Here is an 8,838-nt window from a genome sequence, read left to right on the forward strand (position 1 = left end):
GTTACATGAAATGCAGGGACAAGTTTTCGGAGGAGAAAGCAGTATAAGCAGTATTCACTAAACCCTTTGTCACTACAGAAGATACGATGCACTGAATAGGCTTTATCTCAATCGCTTTCTTACAATCAATACTATGCACAGAGAATTCCGCAGGAAAATTCCACTTGTACAAACCTCAGTTGAAGCACATCGGAAGGTACTTTTGTCAATGAACATATCTTTGAAAAATCCAACATCCGATATGTGTGACATCTGCTTGGACCATGACAACAAAGCGTTGAATGGTGACATTACCGATATTGAAACCTTAATGTGGGAAAGGCATAAATCAAAATCAAATGCGGCCAAAGTTCTCTATAGTGTAAGGAAAATGTATGAACAAAATGACAAAGAAAAGATTTTTTGCGTCGATATGGTTAAGGTTCCGCTCCTGCCCATGATGCAACAGATAAAGGAGTGTTCTTTCACAAGTTGACTCGTTGTCTTTAACGAAACATTTTGCCCTATGAATACGAAACTGGTCGTTTGGCACGAAGATGTTCAAAAACGTGACGCTGACAACGTAGCAAGTGTATTAGTAAAGCTCATTGAAAAATTCCCGGATGTTGAACTATTTCAGTTCTGGGCTGACAACTGCACAGCTCAGAATAAGAACTGGACTAAATTACAGCTCCTACTTTACTTTTGAATGATCAAAGCCACCTAGATCTGAAGGAAATTCATCTCAAGTTTCTTACCAAAGGCCATGCTCACATGGCTGCCAATGGTCTTCCCGGCAATACTGAAAAAAAAATCTCTGCGGTGAGGCAGATATATGATTTTGAAAGTCTGCACGGTCATCAAAGAGTCACGAAGCATACCGGTAGAAGTGTTGTCAATTCAAACTGAAGATTTCCGAATGTGGCAAAGTGAAAAAAAAGTCGGGCAAGCTCACGTTTAAATAACTGATGCAGTGGAAGCTAATTTGTCGGATGGCATTTTTCTCTTCTTAGAAACTAGATTTTGGCGAAGAGTCTTACACCAAGTGTGATTTCATATAGAAGAGCTTGAAGAAAGAAGGGCCTTTACCTGAATGTAAAAGCACAAACAGAGGCGAAAAAGAAGAAAATCGCAGACACTCTTTTGCCGTATGCGTCACTTCAAAAAAGAAATTTCTGGAATTCCCTACCGTTAGCGTTGGCGTCAGGAATTTGCCAGACGAAGATAGTTATGATGATGAACTCGAATCAACGATCTACTAATGAAAGAGTGGTTTGTCAGTTTATTTTTGTACTTTTTCAACCATTTTACTTGAAATAATTTTACGTTATAATCTTCATTTTTAAAATCAACTAGTTCTTAACTTCCTTGCTGAAATAATAAAACATTCACGGCGTTGCCATGGCTTCTCAAGCCTAAACCAGGAATATTACGTTTCCTCTGCTACATTCATGGTTTTGCGCCATCTTTCTCTGAAATCAGTCGGCAAAACCTTAAATGTGATCCTGTTTTTTCGCAATAGCTCAATGTATGAGTAAATTTTCAAAGTAAAATTAAAATAGAAAAATCAGGTTTAAAATTACCAACCACATGCTGTAATTGTTTTCCGACAAATCAACTTAGAATAAAAGATAGAGCGATTCTTAATTTTTGAAACTTCAAAACCGTTTTTGAAAAATGTCTTAAAGCCACATTCACGATTATGTCTTTGGACAGCCGATCTAATGAAACATCAATCTAGGTTGGTAAATGAAGTGATTTTATCGACTTCTGTCGTGACTTTATTGACGGTTCCAAAAAATTTAAATAAAGAACATTACTGAGATGCTGAGATGACTGAGATGCTGAGAATACTGAGATGACTTGTACCGTAATCTTGATCTGTAAATGTAGCAGTTTTAATAACCGGTGCAGAGACTTTAGTACGGCACCACTATTTTCTATTCGTTTAAATAAAGAACATGAAAAATGACATGACATCTATCAAAGCCTTAAACTTAGTTGGTATATGCAGTGGTATGCCCTTGGTATATGCCATGGTAAAATGGTAAAATGACATGACATCTATCAAAGCCTTAAACTTAGTTGGTATATGCTGTGGTATATGCAGTTGGTATATGCAAATGCCCTGATTTTACGGATGACACCACAATTTTAAATTTGGTTAAATGAAGAAACCTGAAAATATTGACTTGACATCTTCCAAAACTCTGATCTCAGTTGGTAAATGCGCCGGTTTTACTGACTGGGAAGACTGGGTAAAAACCTCATTCAGTAGAAACTAGTACCAGTTACTTGCTAGGCGTTAAGGTCAAGGTCACGTATTATAACAGGTTAGATGGTTAGTAGATTAAAAGTTGTGGGTGGTAAAGAGAGTGACAACCATCCAAGGGAACAACATGCCAGTTTCAAAATTCACAAATTATGTGAGTTGGATGATTGATCTCAAGTGCAAAGAAACAGATTAATGAAAGGCATTATATATGTCGAGTTGAAGGTCAAATCGAGTAAAACTGAAGTGTTGGGGTGCATGAATTTATTAGACAAAGAATCGAAAAAGGATTAATGCCGTTTTTCACAAAATATCGAGCCTAAATGGACTTCAGCTGCTGAGCAGGTTGTTTTTAACCTGTTTGCCACATAAGCATTTAAAAGAATCAAATTGGCCGTACAATACTTCCGAATAAGTTCTAAAAGTTTTAGAAAAATAAGGTCTGAGCAGAGAAGTGCTAATTTCTCAAAGAGGTGATTATGCAAGCAAAATGCCTGTTATTCAACAGGGTGTCCAAGAATACAGATGATCCGAACTAAGAAGGTAAGTATGTTAAATTCGATAGCTGTGGAAAAAAGTTGGTTCACTAGCCAAAAACAAGTTCCAACTTAAACAATATTCCTAGGCGTCCACCTGGTCGTTACTCAGAAGCAATATCTAATCCTGAAGCCAATCCACTGGATAACTGGATATTGTTCTATGCTAAGGAAAGTCTACTGCACAAAGTGAACCAAAACTATGAAAGCCTTTCTGAAACCACGAAGATGTTTTCGGGAAAAGACCTAGTTCTCGAGTGATTCATGATAAAACTATCAGCCAGGACTGAGGTCAAAAACTATAAAATCTTTGATCGCACAATCTTTGAGACCCTATTCCGTGAACTTTAGTTGCCAAAGTGGACATTTATTCTTAAATTTAGGCCAAATGGAAGCTGATTCAGAACCACAGTTTTTATTTACATTTATCCAAACAATAATATTTTATTGTTTCAACATTCTTTTGAGAATTCTAAGATAAAAGATCCTGCAGCCGATCAAAAATGATGTCAGGTTTAAATGAAAAGTATGTCATCAAAATTTGCATCTCTCCTCCTACCTCTGCTCCTTCCTTAAAACAGGAGAATTACATTTCTGCATTAGTTGTGTAGACTGTAGCCCGTAGGTTGTTAAAGTTTTTTCCCTCTGCAAGTTTTGTATGTTAATGTCAACAGTCCTGATATCATTTGATAGTTGAGTGTCCGTTGTAGCCATTCATTCAAGCAGATTTTTGAAATATATTTTGAATTTTTCATAGTAAAAAACGTATTGTAAACATGAAATATAGGTAAAATATCCTATTTTTAAGTAAGTTTAAATAATTCTCTGTTGAAAATTCTGAGTAATTTCTATTTCTGACTCGTTGAATCTACAGATTCGAAAAGAATGAATCCCGCTATACAAGTGGCTTGTTCTCAAAAAACGGATTTAATTTAAATAAAGCAATGGATGAAGCTTAATTCAGTTTAAGCCCGTCTTTTCTCTCTTTTTTTTGTAAATGGAAAAGCAGTGTGAAATTATAGAAATTATTTTCTTTTGTAACGTGTTTCGATCACCCTAAAGATGGCTAGCTAACCCGAGTCAACTATATTGTGCAAGCATCCTTGAAGAAAAAAAACTGGTAATCTGACTATAGAATAAGCCTTTCAGATTTACAGCTAAACCTGAAAAAAATACCAGGTGCCAAAACTCCTCAGCCGTTATTTCTATCTTTTTTCAATCTCACTTCAAAATATTATGAGAAAGCCGTCGGCTCAATACATCGCAGTAAAATATCCGTATACCGTAGTTGTCAAACTTACATGCTAAACAAGAAGGAATTACATTGGTTGGCTTTGGCCCGCCCTATATTTTATTTTTGACCTATAAACCACGCCGATTGAAACGTATAGGAAATGACGGAGTTGCAAGAAACGCCACCATAACGGAATAATTTTGATGAAGCCGATCGAAGTCTTAATGTAAACATTAATGTATTTAAGATCTGTAGGCTTGTCGCAGCATTATATCTTTGAAGGGAAACATAAACCCTAGGTCCAATGGAGTGTTTGAAATCCAATGTTTAGTCTATTTCTCTGTCTTTTTTCTATAAACTTGTCTAGGATAGCGCCAAAATAAGGTGCAATGGGGCACCAGAAAATGGTGTCAGTTATTATGTTTTCTACTGTCAACCTCCTCTCGTTCTTACTCAGAATTTTGCAAAGAATCAGATGCAAGTCAAATTGCTGATTATTCTTTTCCAGAGTTAAATACTACCATTAATACTACTAACGACTCACCGAAGCACCAAAACGCCTGAGGCCAACAGAGCTACACACGCTCCTCTTCCATCCTAATTCGTTCTAAGCCTCTCTCTTTGCGTCCTCCCACCCAAAACTGCGGACGACTCGCCTTCAGTTTAACCCTAGAGGGTTGACCGAAAAGGAATATATTTAGCAATCTTTCATTTGCAGATCATGCCTTAACCATCTTAACCTTTATCTCAATTATAGTCCTAGAAAGCGAGATTGAACTGTACTTTTCTTACAGCCTATCGTTTGAAATACAATCAGTCAGTCAGGTACCCAAAACAATCAATAGAAAATTTCTCTTGAAAACATCTAGCAAATCTTCATCTGTTTTTCGGAGCGCCCATACTTCAGAACCATATTTGACCACTGTCATCATTATAGCTTCCAATATTCTAATCTTGGTTTGAAGACATTTCTTCCTATTTTTCCAAACTTTTTCAGCTGTGAAAAAGCACCCTGAGCCTTGGTTATTTTATTTTTAACATCATCAAGGCACCCAGCGTCTGTCCACTCGATCGACTTTTTCGATAACCAAAATCAGTTTTTTTCACTTATTCTTAGTGAAAAAGTGCCATAGTGTTCTTAACATTAATTTTCAAACCTATTCTAGCACCATGAATTCGCAAAATCTCCAAAGGTTTATTCAATTTCCTTACACTTTCATCTAGGATGTTTAAAGCATCAGCGTTTTCTATGTCCTGTAAATTTATTTTGATTGGATGTGTTTGAGGAAATGGCTGGCTTGAGAGGGGGGTTAGTTGCCCTCCAATCAGTTTTGACTAGCCTATTAAAAAGGGTACTAGCCCTTTCAATTTTCAATTGAATGAGCCTTTTTGAAGTTTCTACGACAAAATTTTCTATAAAAAACCTTACATGCCCCCAGGGCATACCTTACAACTATTGCCTTGAAGACTTTGGAGGGGGAGAGGGTTGTCATCCTCAAGAACCTAATTTCCAGAACTTTCATCTACGTTGAACAAAATGGCTATCTCAAAATTTTGATTGGATTTGTCTGGGAAAATGATGGGCGTGAGAGGAGAGTTAGTTGCCCTCCAATCACTTTCGACTATCAAACAGGGCACTAGCCCTTTCAATTTCTAATCGAAGGAGTCCTTTTTGAAGTCTTTACGAAAATGCTTTTTATAAAACCTTATATGCCCCCAGGGCACAACTTACAACCCTTACCCTGAGGGTTGTGGGGGTTATCATCCTAAAAGACCCAATTTCCTGAACTTTTAACTACGTTGAACAAAATGAATATCTCAAAATTTTGATTGGATGTGCTTGAGGAAATAGTGGGCGTGAGAGGGGAGTTAGTTGCCCTCCAATTGCTTTTAACTATTAAAAAGGCTACTAGCCCTTTCAATTTTCAATCGAATGAGCCCCTTTTGAAGTTTTACGACAACATTTTCTATAAAAACCTTACAGGCCCCCAGGGCATAACTTACAACCCTTGCCCTGAGGGCTGTAAGGGGAGTGTCATCCTCAAAGACATAATTTCCAGAATTTTAAACTACGTTGAACAAAATACCTATCTCAAAATTTTGATTGCTTGTGTTTGGGGATATGGTGGGCGTGAGAGGGGGGTTAGTTGCCCTCCAATAACTTTCGACTATTAAAAATGGCACTAGCCATTTCAATTTCCAATCGAATGAGCCCTTTTTGAAGTTTATACGAAAAAACTTTCTATAAGAACCTTATATGCCCCCAGGGCATAACTCACAACCCTTACCCTGAGGGATTTGTCGTGGTTGTCATCATCAAAGACCTAATTTCCAAAAATTTCAACAACGTTGACTAAAATGGCTATCTCAAAAGTTTGATTGTATGTGTTTGGGGAAATGGTGGGCGTGAGAGGGGGGTTAGTTGCCTCCTATCACTTTCGACTACTAAAAAGGGCACTAGCACTTTGAATTTCCAATTGAATAAGCCCTTTTTCAAGTTTCTAAGATAAAGTTTTCAATAAAAACCTTATATACACCCAGGGCATAGTTTATAACCCTTGCCCTGAAGACTGTCGGGGGAGTGTCGTGCTCAAAGAAATAATTTCAAGAACTTTCAACTGCGTTGAACAAAATGGCAATCTAAAAGTTTTGATTGGATGTGTTTGGGGAAATGGTGGGCGTGGAAGGAATGTTAGTTGCCCTCCAATCACTTTCGACTATTAAAAAGGAAACTAGAAATTTCAATTTCCATTCAAATAAGCCCTTTTTGAAGTTTCTACGGCAACACTTCCTATAAAAACCTTATAAAATATAAAAACCTTGAGAGGGGGGTTAGTTCCTCTCGAATCACTTTCGACTATTAAAAAGGCCACTAGCCCTTTCAATTTCCAATCGAATGAACCCTTTTTGAAGTTTCTACGGAAACACTTTCTATAAAAACCTTATATGCCCCCAGGGCATAACTAATAACCCTTACCCTGAGGGATTTGTCGTGGTTGTCATCATCAAAGACCTAATTTCCAAAACTTTCAACAACGCTGAAAAAAATGGCTATCTCAAAATTTTGATTGGATGTGTTTGGGGAAATGGTTGGCGTAGAAGGGGTGTTAGTTACCTTCCAATCACTGTCGACTATTAAAAAGGTCACTCGCCATTCCCATTTCCAATTGAATAAGCCCTTATTGAAGTTTCTACGACAACTCCTTTGATACAAAGTTCCCTGGTATGGAAATATAAATTATTTATTGTGCCAACATCGTCCTTTACTTAGGCAGCGCTATTGAACTACCTATGAAAAGGGCCTTAGAGCATTTAATTTCCAGTCAAATGAGTTCTTATCAAAGTTTCAACGACAACTCTTTCTATACGAAATGCCTTGGTCAGTGCATTGCGCTGCATATGATATAGTCAACTGTAATGTATATTCTATCAGAGCAATAAGTCATCCAGAGTAACCACTGCTATCATAGGCAGCGCGATAGCGCTGCCTAAGTAAAGAACGATGTGTGCACAATGTGTTGTTTTATGTTCCTTATACCCGGGCACTTTGTATCGAAGGAGTTGTCGTAGAAACTTCGAAAAGGGCTCATTTGATTGAAAATTTGAGTGGCTAGTTCCCTTTTTAATAGTAAAAAGTGATTGGAGGGCAACTAGCCCCCCCCCCACGCCCATCAATCCCCCAAACACATCCCATCAAAATTTTGAGACAGCTATTTTGCTCAGCGTAGTTGATTTCCAGATAGAAAATTTGATTTTGAGGAGGACACTCCCCCACAACCCTCAGGGCAAGGGTTTTAAGTTATGCCCTGGGGGCTTATAAGATTTTTATAGAAGGTGTTATCGTAGAAACTTCAAAACAGGCTCATTCGATTGGAAATTCAAAGGGCTAGTACCCTTTTTATTAGTCGAAAGTGATTGGAGGGCAACTCGCCCCCCCCCGGCCCATCATTCCCCCAAATACATGCAATCAAAATTTTGAGATGGCCATTTTGTTCAGCGTAGTTGATTTCCAAATAGAAAATATTTTTTTGAGGAGGACACTCCCCCACAACCCTCAGGGCAAGGGTTTTAAGTTATGCCCTGGGGGCATATAAGGTTTTTATAGAAGGTGTTGTAGAAACTTCAAAACAGGCTTATTCGACTGGAAATTCAAATGGTTAGTACCCTTTTTAATAGTCGAAAGTGATTGGAGGGCAACTAGCCCCCACGCCCATCATTCCCCCAAATACATCCAATCAAAATTTTAGATAGCAATTTTGTTCAGCGTAGTTGATTTGCAGATAGAAAATATGTTTTTGAGGAGGATACTCCCCCACAACCCTCAGGGCAAGGGTTCGAAGTTAAGCCTTTGGGGCATGTAAGGTTTTTATAGAAGGCGTTGTCGTAGAAACTTCAAAACAGGCTCATTCGATTGGAAATTCAAAGGGCTAGTACCCTTTTTAGTAGTCGAAAATGATTGGAGGGCAGCTAGCCCCCCCACGCCCATCATTCCCTTAAACACATCCAATCAAAATTTTGAGATAGCCATTTTGTTCAGCGCGGTTGTTTTCCAAATAGAAAATATGTTTTTGAGGAGGACACTCCAACACAACCCTCAGGGCAAGGGTTTTAAGTTATGGCCTGGGGGCATATAAGGTTTTTATAGAAGGTGTTGTCGTAGAAACTTCAAAACAGGCTCATTCGATTGGAAATTCAAAGTCCTAGTACCCTTTTTAATAGTCGAAAGTGATTGGAGGGCAACTAGCCCCCCCTACGCCCATCATTCCCAAAAACACATCAAATCAAAATTTTGAGATAGCCATTTTGTTCAGCGTACT

Source organism: Artemia sp. Qi Xiang Cuo, chromosome 15, assembly GCF_049724085.1.
Source record: "Artemia sp. Qi Xiang Cuo chromosome 15, ASM4972408v1, whole genome shotgun sequence".
Classification (NCBI taxonomy): Eukaryota; Metazoa; Arthropoda; class Branchiopoda; order Anostraca; family Artemiidae; genus Artemia; species Artemia sp. Qi Xiang Cuo.